Source organism: Ovis aries, chromosome 1 (genome assembly GCF_016772045.2).
Source record: "Ovis aries strain OAR_USU_Benz2616 breed Rambouillet chromosome 1, ARS-UI_Ramb_v3.0, whole genome shotgun sequence".
NCBI lineage: Eukaryota > Metazoa > Chordata > Mammalia > Artiodactyla > Bovidae > Ovis > Ovis aries.
Genome location: NC_056054.1, coordinates 266,540,542 through 266,555,737, shown reverse-complemented (window position 1 = coordinate 266,555,737; position 15,196 = coordinate 266,540,542). Strand labels below are relative to the sequence as shown.

The 15,196-nt window shown below is 44.7% G+C and overlaps 1 protein-coding gene across 2 annotated transcripts in view; it reads right to left on the bottom strand.

Moving 5' to 3' along the window:
* Positions 1–12,080, bottom strand: part of COL6A2 (collagen type VI alpha 2 chain) — a 32,122-nt gene extending 20,042 nt beyond the window's left edge. For both annotated transcript variants that reach the window (XM_060396082.1, XM_060396085.1), the window contains exon 1: positions 12,003–12,080. The gene's annotated coding sequence lies outside the window, so the exon portion shown is untranslated. The remainder of the gene's footprint in view (positions 1–12,002) is intronic.
* Between the last annotated feature and the right edge of the window lie 3,116 nt (positions 12,081–15,196).

Here is a 15,196-nt window from a genome sequence, read left to right as displayed (position 1 = left end):
AATAATTCAGAATTTTGACAGGAAAATAGAATGACCCAAGGATGTCTACTCAGCTACCTTATCTTTCATATACAAGAATAAACATCTCAGAAAACTAAAAATAGAATTCCCATATGATCCAGAAATCCCAATTCTGGGCATATATCCAGACAAAACTCTAATTAAAAAAGATGCATGCACCCATATGTCCATAGCAGCACTCCTTACAATAGCCAGGACATGGAAACAAGCTACATGTCCACTGACGGAGGAGTGGATAAAGAAGAGGCAGTGCATATTTAATACACACAATGGAATGCTGCTGCTAAGTCGCTTCAGTCATATCAGACTCTGTGCGACGCCATAGACGGCAGCCCACCAGGCTCCTCCGTCCCTGGGATTCCCCAGGCAAGAACACTGGAGTGGGTTGCCATTTCCTTCTCCAATGAATGAAAGTGAAAAGTGAAAGTGAAGTCGCTCAGTCATATCTGACCCTCAGTGACCCCGTGGACTGCAGCCCACCAGGCTCCTCCATCCATGGGATTTTCCAGGCAAGAGTACTGGAGTTGGGTGCCACTGCCTTCTCCACAATGCTACTCAGCCAAAAAAAGAACAAAATAACGTCATTTGCAGCAACATGAATGTAACTAGAGATAATCAAACTAAGTGAAGTTAAGTCAGACAAAGATAAATACCATATGACATAAGTGACATGATATGAAATCTAAAATATGGCATAAATGAACTTATCTACCAAACAGAAACAGTCTCACAGACATAGAGAACAGACATGTGGTTGCCAAGAGGGAGAGAGGATGGGCAGGGAGTTTGGGGTAAGTATGTGCAAACTAACATTTAGAAAGGATAAAAACCCAAGGACCTGCTATATAGCATAAGGAAGTAAATTAGATATCCTCAGATAAGTCACAATGGAAAAGAACATAAAAAGAATGCATATACATGTATATCTGAATCATTTTGCTGTACAGCAGAAATTAACACAATACTGTGAATCAATTATACTTCAATTAAAAACAAATAAAGAGTAAAAAATGGATAAGCACCTCAGATGTAAATGGGCTCAGATCTATGCCACCTCCACACCATTCCTAAAAAATATTCTGCAAGGAGTTTCTGCAAACAATAGAGAGGTATTGTGGATTTGGTTCCAGACCACCATAATAGAGCAAATATAATAAAGGGAGTTTAGGGAGTTTTTTGGTTTTCTAGTGCATAGAAAAGTTATGTTCACACTATAATGTAGTCTATTGTGTGAAATGGTGTATGCCTTAAAAACAATATACATAGCTTAATTAAAAATATTTTATCAATAAAAAATGCTAATCATCATCTGAGCCTTCAGAGAGTTGTATTAGTAATATTAAAGACTGCTGATCACAGATCACCATAACAAGGTAATAATGAAAAAGTCTGAAATATTTCAAGAATTCCCCAAATGTGACAGAGACACAAAGTGAGCAAATAGAGCTGAATAAATGGCTCTGATAAACTTGCTCAATGCAGGGGTACCACAAGCTGCTGATCTGTAAAAACCAAAATATCTGCAAGGTGCAATAATGTGAAGTACATTAAAATAAGGTATGTATGTAACAGCTCTATTAAAGCCACCAAACATCCATTTATGATTAAAAAAAAATCAGACAAGGCAAAACCCCATAAGAGATTTAGGAGTTGGATCAACACCATAAAGGATATAAATTTCAAATCAAGAAAAGTTATGACAAACCTAAACAATGTATTAAAAAGTAGAGACATCACTTTGCTGACAAAGGTCCATCTAGTCAAAGATATGGTTTCTCTAGTAGTCATGTACAGATGTGAGAATTGGACCATAAAGAAGGCTGAATGCCAAAGAATTGATGCTTTTGAATTGTGGTGCTAGAAAAGATTCTTGACAGTCCCTGGGACTGCAAGGAGACCAAACCAGTCAATCTTAAAGGAAATCAACCCTGAATATTCATTGGAAGGACTGATGCTGAAGGTCCAATACTTTGGCCACCTGATGCAGAGAGATGACTCACTGGAAAAGACCCTGGTGCTGGGAAAGACTGAAGGCAGGAGGAGAAGGGGACAACAGAGGATGAGATGGTTGGATGGCATCACCCACTCAATGGACATGAGTTTGAGCAAACTTCAAGAGACAGTGAAGGGCAGGGAAACCTGGTGTGCTACATTCCAGTGGGTCATGAAGAGTCAGACCCAAGTTAGCAACTGAACAACAATCAAATTTTACACAAAACTGACATAGATGTTTTTGTCTCCATGGGTCACAGACTCCTTTAAGAATGTGGACAATTTTACCCGACACAAATACACAGATTACTCGTGTACAAAAATCATATTCCTTATTACTTCAGTGGACCCATCTATGGAACTGACTCTGGATTTAAAACTCCTGCACTTGAAGAATGACCATTAGAGTACAAAAATTAAAAAAGACAAAGTTTGTTGATCTCACTCTATTACTCACCGTTGTATCGGAAGCCAGTGCAATAAGACAGTAAAAAGAAACAAGTATAAATCTTGTAAAGGATGAGATGGGAACTCCTTATTAAAGATGGTACTATCTACCTAGAAAACTCAATAAGATAAACAGAACAAAGTTTAGGGGAGAGAGAAAGTGGTTTCAATGAGGCAGTTATAAGGAAAATACACAAAAATCTACAGGTTTTCTTCTATCAGGAACGACCAACTAGAAAAGGTAATGGAAAAAATACTATTTACACTAGCAAGAAAACCAAAATAAATCCAAGGAATAAACTTAACAAGAACTTAAGGATGTGCATGACTTATGGAAAAAACTCAAAAAATTTCCAAAGAACACAGTTGGAGAGAAAAACCTTGTTTTTAGATGAGAGACACAATACTTAAGAATATCAGTTATTTCAGAATATCAGTTATTTCTAACCAAATCTATAATTGAATGTAATTTTGACTAAAATTTCCAATAAATTTTCTTTTTTGCCATTATTTGTTGACAAAATAAATCCTAGGTTCATCTGAAGGAATAAATAAGAGTAGGTGAGAAAAATAAAAAATGAAGGTTGATAAAATTTATGCTATCAAGTGCAATAATGGAATACAATCACAGTAATGAAGTATTTATTGTTTTGGAGCTGGAAATGGCCAGAAGACCACACAGCAAGTGGCATAAAACCATATAAGAGCTGAAAAGATGAGATGGCTGCTTTCAGAGCAGTGAAAGAAGGCTGGGAAAAGGGCTCACAATATGACTAAAAGTAATCCTACCTCATGCAGGGCACCCAAATAAAATCCAGGAGGAGAAAATAACTGTGTGTAGAGCATGGACTGAAAAGTCTTTGAAGAAAACAGAAAAGATGAAGTGGCATGAAATGCCCATGATTACTCTGCACCAGATGGTACACTGCAGATTTTTAACCTTCACAACAGCCCTTGGATATTAGTGCCAATATAACCTCCATTTCACAGATGAGGAAACTGAGACCAAGATAGGTAACTTGACCAAGGTGCTCAGCTAGTAGCTGAGCTCCAGATCCAGGCAGCATGGTCTTGAGTCCACAGTCGTGATAACTGGGCTCTCACATATCACCTTTATTACAACAAAGCAACATGGGCAGAGTGGAAACAGACCAAGAGCCAGGCAACCATCTTCTCAATGCTTGATCAAGATTTAACATTTTTAAGGCTTAAGCATTTTGATAGCCTGCTATTGTGTATATATTTACAACTATAATATGTTGTTTTCTGTTGTCTTAAACTTTTTATTAATATATAATATCCTTCTTTGCCTCTTATAACTCTTTTTGATTTAAAGTTCACTTTACCTGGTGTTGGTATAGCTGCCCCTGCTCTCTTTTGGTTCCTATTCGCATGGAATAGCATTTTCCATCCTTTCACTTTCAACCCAGTTGTGTCTTTGGATCTAAAGTGAATCTTTTGTAGACAGTATTTAGCTGGATGGTGTTTTTTAAAGTCCATTCATCCAGTATCTGTCTTTTGCTTGGACAGTATAATCCATTTACAATTCAAATAACTATTGATAAGGAGAGAATTACTTCTGTAGTTTTGCGATTTGTTTTCTATATACCTTATAGTTTTTTGTTCCTCATTTTCTGCATTACTGTCTTCCTTTCTGTGTAGCTGATTGTTGTAGTAAAACATTTACATCCCTTCCTCATTTCTTCTTGTGTTTTTAGGTACTTTCTTTATGATTACTATGGGATTAACTTAACATTATAAAATTATAACAATATAATTGGAATTTATGCCAGTTTAACTTTGTGCTGCCTGCCCAGTCATGTCCGACTCTTTGTGACCCCATAGTCTGGTAGCCCCCCAGGATGCTCCATCCGTGGAATTTTCCAGGCAGGAATATTGGAGTGGGTTGCCATTTCCTACTCCAGGGGATCTTTCCCACCTAGGGACAGAACTTGTGTCTCTTGTGTCTCCTGCATTATCAGGCAGATTCTTTACCACTGTGCCGCCTGGGAAGCCAGTTTAAGTTAAACAACATACACACAAAAAACTGCTCCAAAAACCAAGCAAATATTATTTTTAATGCATTGGTCCCTTAAATTATGTAGAAAACAAAATGTGGAGTTACAAAATAAAGTTACAATAATACCAGTTTCAAGAAGAACAGAGCTGGAGACTATACCACAAAGATACAGTAATCAAAAAAATATAGTACTGGCACAAAAACAGACATATAGATCAACAGGAAAGAACAGAGAGCCCAGTGCATAAACCCATGCACTTACGGTCATTAATCTATGACCAAGGAGGCAAGAATAGACAATGAAGAAAAGACAGTCTCTTCAATAACTGGTGCTGGGAAAACTGGTCAGCTAAATGTGAAAGAGGAAATTAGAACATTCTGTAACACTATATATAAAAAGAAACTCAAAATGGATTGAAGATCTAAGTATAGACTGGATATCATAAAATTCCCAAAGGAAACCAGGGCAAAACACTCTGACATAAATCACAGCACTATTTTTTTTCCCTCTGTCTCCAAAAACGAAATAAAACAAGAATTAAATAAATGAAATCTAATTACACGTAAAAGCTTTTGCACAGCAGAGGAAACCACTGACAAAATGAAAAGACAATCTGCTGAATGAGAAAAGATATTTGCAAATGATACGACCAGTAATGAGTTGTGTGTGTGTGCGTTAGTCACTCAGTTGTGTCCAACTCTTTGTGACCCCATGAACTGTAGCCTGCCAGGATCCTCTGTCCATGGGATTTCCCAGGCAAGAATACTGGAGTGGGTTGCTATTTCCTTCTCCAAATAAGGGGTTACTATCCAACGGAGATCCAACCAGTCCATTCTGAAGGAGATCAGCCCTGGGATTTCTTTGGAAGGAATGATGCTAAAGCTGAAACTCCAGTACTTTGGCCACCTCATGCGAAGAGTTGACTCATTGGAAAAGGCTCTGATGCTGGGAGGGATTGGGGGCAGGAGGAGAAGGGGACGACAGAGGATGAGATAGCTGGATGGCATCACTGACTCGATGGACGTGAGTCTGAGTGAACTCCGGGAGTTGCTGATGGACAGGGAGGCCTGGCGTGCTGCAGTTCATGGGGTCGCAGAGTCGGACACGACTGAGCGGCTGAACTGAACTGAACTGAACTGATCCAACATATATAAACAGCTCGTACAACTCAACGTCAAAAACACAAACAACCCAATTAAAAAATAGGCAGGAGAACTGAATAGATATTTTTTCAAAGAGGAAAGGCAGATGGCCAACAGGTACAGGAAAAAATTCTCAATACTGCTAATCATCAGGGAGTTGCTAATCAAAATCACAATAAGATATCACCTCACACATGTCAGAATGGTTATCATCAGAGAGAATACAAAAAACAACTGTTGATGAGGATGTGAAGAAAAGGAAACCCTCATGCACTTTTGAAAGGAATTGGTGGATTCCACTGTGTAATCAGTTGGTGCACCCACTGTGGAAAACAGTATGGAGGCTTCTCAAAAGAACTAAAGATAGATCTACCACATGACCCAGCAATTCCACTCCTGGGTATACATTAGGTTAATTACTGTTTTTTTAAAACATGTATTAGTCTCTCAAATCATGTAGAAAATAAGTGAGTTATATGCCATTGTTATAATATTATTGTTATAATAACAGCTTTATAAAATTGCTCATGTATTTACCTTTACTGAGATCTTTATATCTTCATATGACTTCAAGTTACTGTCTACTGTCCTTTCATTTCACCTGCAGGACTCTCTTGAGCATTTCTTATAGGGCAGATCTAGTAATGAACTCCTTCAGCTTTTGTTTATCTGGCAATTTTTAAATTTTGCCCTCAATTTTGGGGGACAGTTTTGCTGGATATAGAATTTTTGGGTGACAGATTCTTTTCTTTTAGCATTTTGAATATATTAACCCACTGACTCTAGTTTCCAGAGTTTCTGATGAGACATCTGGTAATGTTATTGAAGTTCCTTTGGATCTGATGAGCCACTTCTTTCTTGCTGATATAACATTTTTCTCTTTGTTTTTGTCTTTTGACAGTTTGATTATAATGTGTAATGTGTGAGTCTCTTTAAGTTCATCTTATTTGTCTTGATGTTTATATTCATGTCATTCATCAAATCTGGGAAGTTTCTTCAAATGTTTCATCTGCCCTTTTCTCTCTCTTCTCCTTCTGTGACTCCCAAAACTGTATGCAGGTCCTTTAGGTTCTATTCACTTTTCTTTAATCTTTTTTTTCTTTATGCTCCTCAGACTCATAATTTCCATTGTCTTATCTTCAATGTCACTGATCTTTTCTTTGCTCAAATTGGCATTTGAAGCCCTCTAATAAATAAAATCATTGTGCTCTTCTGCTCTGTTAGATCTTTTTTGATTCTACCAGGTTTTCTATTTATTGATATTTCTATTTTATTAACACATTATTTTTTACTTTCTTCAGATCTTCTTTAGCTCCTTGAGCATCTTTAAGATAGTTGTGTTAAAGTCTTTGTCTAGTAGATCCACCATGATGTCTTTCTCAGGGATGGTTTACATTTTTTCCATTGAATGGGCCATATTTTCCTGTTCATTTACTTGCCTTTTGATTCTTATTAAAAACTAGACATTTGAGTCTAATATGGTAACTCTGGAAATCAGATTCTTCTCCTTCCCTAAGGTTTGCTATTTTTGATTGTTTTTGTTTTATTTATGTTGTAGGCTGTCTCTGTGCCAAGGATCAGCCTGAACAGTAAAGGTGCGTGTGTACATGCTAAGTCACTTCAGTTGTGTCCGACTCTTTGTGACCCCATGGACTGTAGCTCACCAGGCTACTCTGCCCATGGAATTCTCCAGGCAAGAATACTGGAGTGGGTTGACATCTCCTTCTCCAGAGGATCTTCTTGACTCAGGGATCAAACCTGCATCTCTTATGTCTCCTGCATTTGCAGGCAGGTTCTTGACCACTTGGGACTTGGGAAGTCCCGAAGAGTAAAGGTAAGATCTTCTTATATCCTTCCTGAGCCTGTACTTTCCCCTAGATATGTGTAGTGCCAGTCTAATTTCCCCTGTATATGCAATTGCTTTCCAATGTTATAGTCTTCAATGTCTGACTTCCAAAATGAGAAAAAGAGAAAAATAAAAGGGTGGGGGAGGTGGCAGTCTTTTAACTCCCCTGGAAGTCAACTCAACCAGAGAGGGTAAGGCTTGCAATGATAGGGAAAAGTGTAACAACAAAGGAAGCCTCAAAAAATTTAAAAAGAAAATATCATGAAAAGTATCTTCTCTGATTACAATGGGATGACTTTAGAAGTCAACAACAGAAGGAAAACTAGAAAATTCACAGAATTGTGGGATTAAACAACTCACTCTTAAACAACCAAAAGATTAACAAATAATCGCTAGGGAAATCAGAAAATACAGACTGATAAAAATGAAAACAAGACATACTAAATACATGAAACACAGTAAAAGCAGTATGAAGGAGAGAATTTACAGCTATAAGTGTTTACATAAAACAAGAAAGATCTCAAATCAATAACCTAACTTTACAATTTAAGGAACTAGAAAAAAAAAACAAACTAAACATACATCTAGCAGAAGGAGTGAAATAATAAACATTAGAGCAGAGATAAATGAAATGGATAATAGACAAAAGAAAAAAATCAATGAAACCAAAAGTCGATTCTTCAAAAAGTTCAATAACACTGACAAACCTTTAGCTAGATGGACTAAGAAAAAAAGAGAGAATACTCAAATCACTAAAATCATAAATGAAAGTGGGAAATTACTACTTATTCTACAGAAATAAGAAGAATTATAAGAGAGTACTATAATCAGTTGCACATCAACAAATTAGATAACCGAGATGAAATGGACAAATTCCTAGAAACACAAAACCTATAAAGAGAAAATCATGAAGAAAAATCTGAGTGTTATTAGTAAGGAGTTTGAATCAGTAATTGAAGATCTGACAAAGAAAAGCCCTGGACCTGATGGCTTGACTGCAGCCATGAAATTACAAGGTGCTTACTCCTTGGAAGGAACATTATGACCAACCTAGACAGCATATTCAAAAGCAGAGACATTACTTTGCCAACAAAGGTCTGTCTAGTCAAGGCTATGGCTTTTTCAGTGGTCATGTATGGATGTTAGAGTTGGACTGTGAAGAAAGCTGAGCACCGAAGAATTGATGCTTTTGAACTGTGGTGTTGGAGAAGGCTCTTGAGAGTCCTTTGGACTGCAAGGAGATCCAAACACTCCATTTTGAAGGAGATCAGTCTTGGGTATTCATTGGAAGGACTGATGCTAAAGCTGAAACTCCAATACTTTGGCCATCTCATGCAAAGAGTTGACTCACTGGAAAAGGCTCTGATGCTGGGAGGGACTGAGGGCAGGAGGAGAAGGGGACGACAGAGGATGAGATGGCTGGATGCCATCACCGACTTGAACATGAGTTTGGGTAAACTCCGGGAGTTGATGTTGGACAGGGAGGCCTGGCATGCTGCAATTCATGGGGTCGCAAAGAGTTGGACATGACTGAGAGACTGAACTGAACTGAACTGATGAAGCATTTAAAGTGGAATTAATATCAATCTCAAACTTATCAAAAAAAAAATTGAGGAAGAGGGAATACCTCCAAACTCATTTTGTGAAGTCAGCATTACAGATGGCATCATTGACTCATAGAATATGAATTTGTGCAAACTCTGGGAGACAGTGAAGGACAAGGAAGCCTGGTGTGCTGCAGTCCAAGGGGTCACAAAGAGTTGGACACAACTTAGCAACTGAACAATATTACCCCTGATAGCAAAACCAGATAAACACTACAAGAAAAGAAAACTACAGCCTAAAATCTCAACAAAATATTAGGAAACAGAATTCAACAGGGACTTCCCCAGTGGTTCAACAGGATAGAAAAGGGTTAGACATCATGATCAAGTGGGATTTATTCCCAGAATGCAAAGATGGTTCAACATATGAAAATCAATTAATGTAACACACCACATTAACAGAATGAAGGAAAAACCCACATGAGCATCTCAATTGATGCAGAAAAATCTTTTGATCAAATTCAATATCCTTTCATGATTCAAAAACTCAACAAAGTAGGACTAGATGGAAACTATCTCAGCATAATAAAAGCCATTTATGAAAATCCCACAGCAAATATCAAACTCAATCGTGAGAAACTAGAAGTTTTTTTAAGGTCAGGAACAAAACAAGATGTCCATTTTTACCACTTCTATTCAACATAGTATAGGAAGTCCTAGCCAGAACAATTAGGCAAGAAAGAGAAATAAAAGATAGACGTAAAATTATCTCTGTTCATAGATGATATGGTCTTCCATGTACAAAATCCTGAAGAGTCCACAGAAAGAAACTGTTACATAGATGAATTAATCTAAATAGCAGGATACAAAGTTAATACACAAAAATCATTTGCATTTCTATACACCAACAATGAACAACACAAAAGGTAAATTAAGAAAACAATTCCATTTGCATTAACTGCCCTGTTACTTTGTGATCTGGCCCAACCCCAGCAAGTACTCATGGTAGGGGCTGGCCTCCAGGTCCTGTTCAGTGAGCAGAATCCCATGAGCCCCGCTTCTCTGCAGATGTGCCCCACCCGGCTCTGCACAAATGTTTGAAAGGAGTCACAGGAGGGACCAATCCAGTGGAATGTGGGGTGGGGTTTAAAATAAAAGAATCAAACTATTTATTTGGGTTTTTCTTAAAATAATCATGAGAATCAAGTTTTCCAGGTATCATAAAGCATTCCTGGCAGCAAACTCAGTCTCCCTCCACTCTGTACCTGGAGACCCTGTCCTACAGATGAGAGGAAGGCAGGCTTGGCCCACACCCTCTGCTGAGGCCTGGGAAGACCCCTGAGTCCTGCTTCTTCTCCCAGGCACTGGCCCATTCCAGGGAGCTCGACTGACCCAAGGTACTTCAGGCAGGTCCACTGCACCACAGAGCCACTTGTGCTGGCTGGCGACGCAGAGTCCACTGGCTGTGGATGTATCCTGCCCGACCAGGTGACCTAGTGGCCAGAGCCTGGTCTCCTATATGTTGCCTTGCCTGTGGCTTCCACCTTGGGCGGGCCCAACAACTGCCCTCAACCTGCTGTGGTCTTCACAGCCCTGCCCCCAGGTCAGTTTCATCAGCCCAGGGTAGCAGCTTTGCAGTGGCCAGAGTATTTCAGAGGTCCATTGAGACCCACGTCTGGCTGAATGGACACATCTCTGCCCCTTGCGTCTAGCCCCTCCAGTCACCTATGCCCCAGGGGCCCAGGCCCTCTCCCCAACCCACCTCCTGCCACCAAGCGACAAGAGGAGGCAGACCACTTCCCTCCTTCCAAGGAGCCCCAAATTCCCATCAGGCCTCCTGGCCCTGGTGAGGCAGACAGAGGCAGGCAGGGAATAAACCCTGCTGTAAGAGGGCCTCCAAGCCAGAGCTCCTTTACTAGAAACTAAACCCAGGGAAATGTGTGGGCCTCAAGCCTCCTTTTTGGGTGTCAATCTGCAAGTGAAGAGCCTTTCCTTGGGGACAGCTGGGTGGCCTAGGGGTGTGGGAGCTGTCAGCTTCCTCTCTAGGTGCCCGGGAGGATGTTTGGGGGCCCTGGGCAGGATGGCAGGAACACAGGGGTGGCATCCTGCTGTTTTCGGTCGTCCTTACTGGTATCAACAGGTATTCCCAGCAGCAGACCTCCCCCCACCACTCCAGTGGGTGCTAGGCCCTGTCCCCAGCTCTGCTGGGGAGGATCCCGAGGATCTGGGGCGGGTGCGGGGCCGGCCCATACGGGGAGCCGCCCAGCATCGTCAGCACCCGCTCGCCCCGCCACCCCCCACCCCCGCGCTCCCCTCAGTCTCCCTCAGCAGACTCTCGGGTTGGGGGGCAGATGCTCAGTGGACACCTCCAGCCTCAGAGGACTCTGGCAGGCTGGGCTCCTGCTGGCTCCTGCGAAGGTGGGGTGTGACTGTGACCCCCTTCCCCTGCTCTCCATCGGAATGTCAGGGACCCCTCCTCCCCTGAGGCCCACTGCAGGGAAGCTGGCCCCTGGGAGCTCATTCTAGGGATGAGTCTTTCTGGGGAGGAGGGACAACCGCTCCCTCTCAGCTGAGCCGAGGAGGGGGGCCAGCACCCTTGGACACTTCGTGCCCAGTTTCGTGTTGGGGGGGGGGGTCATCCCATGGGAGTGAGTTCGCCTCCTCAAACTCTGGAGATGTCCCCAGGCACGAGACACAGGACAGAACTTCCCAGGAACGGCCAGGGGTCTGGCTGCAGATGGGGGACCGGGCATGGATGGCAGGCGCAGGAGCCCCCGCACGGCGCCCCGAACGGGGACCCAGCTCTACCCAGGAGAGAAGGGGGCAGCCGGAAGGGTCCCCGCGCGAGGCGCCCCAGGAGCGGACCCGGGGGCTCCAGGCGAGGCCGGCGGTGCAAGTGGGAGCACCGCGGCGGGGGCGGACCCCACCGGGCAAGACCCAACTCCCCGCGTCCCCGCGCCGCGCGGCACTGCGCTGCCAGTGGCCTTACCTGACCGCGCTTCGGACGCCCTCGTTGGACTCGTCCGGAGCGAAGAGGCTCCGGGTCCTGACCGCGCAAGACGGCGCCGAGTGGGCAGAGGGAGGGGCGGCGGGAAGGGCCGCCGCCAGACCCCGCCCCCGCCCCGCCCCGTCCCGTCCCCCGCCTGGCGGCCCGCGCCACTGCTCCGCGCCCCTGCCCCTCCGCGGCGCGACGGCGGCCACCGGGGGGCGCTGCGGCCACGTGGATGGCGGCAGGGCGGGGCCGGGAGGCGACCCAAGGGGACAGGGGTGCGGATGGGGGGCGGGAAGGGACCCCCGGGGGCAGGGGTGCGGAAGAGAGGCCCCTCTGCGGTCCCTGCTAAGTCAGGACCCTTCCCTGTTCTTGGATGCTGCTCCAGCTGGACACCTGCCCACCTCGCTGCTTGCTGCACACTCCCCCATTTCCTGGCGACCTGGAGTGTCTGCTACCGGGCCTGGGACACCTTACTCACCACTCACTCGGCCCTCGGCGGAGTGGCCCTGGGAGGCTGCAGAGTCCTCCCTCCAGGCGTCCCCTTCCCGAGTCCCCCTTGCTCAGAACCGGCGGGCTGCGGTCTCGTTCTTTGCTCAGGGACACGCAGCTCTGTGACCCAAGGATCACAATGTGTGTCTTGCACTGGGGTCCCCGCCACCCAAAGGTGAAGGGCCGGCCTGGAAGGGCAAGGGTGGCCAGGATAGCGGGAGCCTCAGGCTCTCTGGGTGGAGAGGAGGGTCTAGGGGACTGGCAGACCGTTACCCTGTGAGAACCCCAGAGCTACTCTTGGGACTGGGCCCTGGGGTCTCTGTGATGTCCTTGCCTGAGCAGAGTGAGAAGAGGTCCCAGGTAGGGCTGTGGTGGGGATTGCCACTCCCTAGGACCAATGCTCCTTCTGGAGGAGGGATGCAGACGGGATTGAGGGTGAGGTCCCTGGCTCAGGGACAGGGCACCTCACCAGCACCCTTGAAGCGGGCCAGGCAGCGGAAGGTGTCTGCCTGGCCATTCTGGTCTGTGACTGTCAGACCGAGTCTGACACCGTCACTGGCCGAGTGACGCTGAGACGCTGAACCTGGGTGGGAACGTGCAGGCCTGGTCAGAAGGAAAGAGGCCAAGTGTCAGAGGAGTGGCGAGGGAGCCTGCAGGTGCTGACTGTAGTCCTGGGCTGGATCTGTGGGTCCTTGACCCAGAAGGGTTTCCCAGGTGACGCTAGTGGTGAAAGAACTCGTCTGCTAATGCAGGAGATGCAAGAGACACAGGCCGATCCCTGGGTCGGGAGAAGGAAGTGGCAACCCATTCCAGTATTCTTGCCTGGAGAATTCCTCAGACAGTGGAGCCTGGTGGGCCACAGTCCACAGAGTCACAAACAGTTGGACACGACTGAAGCAACTTAGTGTGCGTACACTACCCAGAAGCCAGGACAGAAGATTAGAGAAGCAGGAAAGCTGGACTCGGAGGTACCGTCTTGGAAGCAGGATTTAATCTCCCAGCAGTCTTCAGGTCACAGGACAGACTCAATTCTGGGATGACTCACAGAGGCCTGGAGAAAGTGCTGGCCCATGGTGAGCAGGAGGGAAGCACTGAAGCCTGCCTGGTAGAAGGTGGAGGGAGGAACAGACAGGCCCCAGCTTGTGCCAGGTGTAACACCCTTGTCTTGGGTTAGTGAAGCTGTTGGTCAATGATCATGTTCTTTTCCATGCCAGTTACCAAAAGAGGCTCAGAAACAGTTTGCAGTCATGTGGGGGCACAACACTGCTCATTTATGGTTTGGCCTCAGGGTGGTGCCAACTCTCCCCTCTGTCCTAATGCTGGACATCCCCCCCGGACAGGACAGGCCCCTCACACTGAGGTCATCTCACACTGGTCAGGATGGGCCAGGAGGCTAGTGGGCAGGGGGCCTTAAGACATGTGTGCCCTGGAGGTGGGAGAGGAGCCCTGTGAAGTACAGGGAGCTGCCCTTCATGCCAGTTGTAGGGGCGGGTGGCCAGGGCATGCCCAGATGTTCCCAAAGTGAAAGACCAGTTGCTGTGCCTTGTGTCCCCTCCCAAGGAAGAAGCACGGGCCTGGCAGGCCTCTTGGGTTCTGGAGGCAGCACCTTCCATTCTTAGGCATATCATTCAACCCCATGTGTTGGGTGACTCAGACGGAGGGCAGCTTTGAGGGCATCAGTTCAGTTCAATCTCTCAGTCGTGTCTGACTCTTTGCGACCCCATGAACCGCAGCATGCCAGGCCTCCCTGTCCATCACCAACTCCCGGAGTCCACTCAAACTCACGTCCATCAAGTCAGTGATGCCATCCAGCCATCTCATCCTCTGTCCTCCCCTTCTCCTCCTGCCCCTAATCCCTCCCAGCATCAGGGTCTTTTCCAGTGAGTCAGCTCTTCGCATCAGGTGGCCAAAGTACTGGAGTTTCAGCTTCAGCATCAATCCTTCCAATGAACACCCAGGACTAATCTCTTTTAGGATGGACTGGTTGGATCTCCTTGCAGTCCAAGGGACTCTCAAGAGTCTTCCAACACCACACTTCAAAAGCATCAATTCTTCGGTGCTCAGGTTTCTTTATAGTCCAACTCTCACATCCATGCATGACTACTGGAAAAACCATAGCCTTGACTAGATGGACCTTTGCTGGCAAAGAAATGTCTCGGCTTTTTAATATGCTGTCTAGTTTGGTTATAACTTTCCTTCCAAGGAATAAGTGTCTTTTAATTTCATGGCTGCAGTCACCATCTGTAGTGATTTTGAAGCCCCCCAAAATAAAGCCCCCCACTGTTTCCACTGTTTCCCCATCTATTTGCCATGAAGTGATGGGACTGGATGTCATGATCTAGTTTTCTGGATGTTGAGATTTAAGCCAACTTTTTCACTCTCCTCTTTTACTTTCATCAAGAGGCTCTTCAGGTCTTCACTTTCTGCCATAAGGGTGATGTCATCTGCATATCTGAGCTTATTGATATTTCTCCTGGTAATCTTGATTCCAGCTTATGCTTCATCCAGCCTGGCATTTCGCATGATGTACTCTGCATATAAGTTAAATAAGCAGGTTGACAATATACAGCCTTGACTTACTTCTTTTCCTATTTGGAACCAGTCTGTTGTTCCATATCCAGTTCTAACTGTTGCTTCCTGACCTGCATACAGGTTTCTCAAGAGGCAGGTCAGGTGGTCTGGTATTCCCATCTCTTTAAAAA